The sequence below is a fragment of the Panulirus ornatus genome, chromosome 6, assembly GCF_036320965.1.
Source record: "Panulirus ornatus isolate Po-2019 chromosome 6, ASM3632096v1, whole genome shotgun sequence".
In the NCBI taxonomy this organism is placed as follows: domain Eukaryota; kingdom Metazoa; phylum Arthropoda; class Malacostraca; order Decapoda; family Palinuridae; genus Panulirus; species Panulirus ornatus.
This window is the reverse complement of record NC_092229.1, coordinates 51,366,856-51,367,471: the sequence shown is the minus strand read 5'-3', so window position 1 is coordinate 51,367,471 and position 616 is coordinate 51,366,856. Positions and strand designations below refer to the sequence as shown.

The 616-nt window shown below is 40.1% G+C and overlaps 1 non-coding gene across 1 annotated transcript; it reads right to left on the bottom strand.

Annotated features, from left to right (window-relative positions):
- Positions 1 to 303: 303 nt before the first annotated feature.
- TRNAL-CAG (transfer RNA leucine (anticodon CAG)) lies at positions 304 to 387 on the bottom strand. The gene has a single exon. It is a non-coding gene; the product is annotated as a tRNA-Leu (tRNA).
- Between the last annotated feature and the right edge of the window lie 229 nt (positions 388 to 616).

Here is a 616-nt window from a genome sequence, read left to right as displayed (position 1 = left end):
TTCTAATTCATGTGTGTCTGTACCTTCATATTTTTTTCTGAATAATGTAATAAGCATCTATAATTAGAAAAAAAGTATTATTTCGCAAAGAAAGATGAAGTTTTTTTGACGCCAAACGTCCATTTGAATGGGGGGAGCAAACATTTATACATGTTCCTATAGATGAATTCAGTAATTTGTCTGTGGTAGGAAAGGGTGACTGTCCATACCTCCGCATAGCAAACGACGCCCTTATCAGCCCAGCCTCGATGAGGGAACGAAGCCTCACATCTCCTCGGTTGGAAGTGTTGAGCGAAAACAACGTGTCAGAAGTGGGATTCGAACCCACGCCCGGAAGACCGGACTGCGACCTGAACGCAGCGCCTTAGACCGCTCGGCCATCCTGACTCATACAGAGTTCAACATTCCTACAGTAGATATTCATCTGTTTTACTGTAAAATTCTGTAAATGTCTTGATGTTTTAGCCAATTCCAGGGAGACTGACAATGCACATACCGAATCTCTGGATACAATTAGAAGACTTTGATAGTATGTATCTTTATATCTATTTAACTACATTTCTACCAAAGCATATAACTCTTATTCTTCCCTGACGTACGTCAAAATATGTCTTAA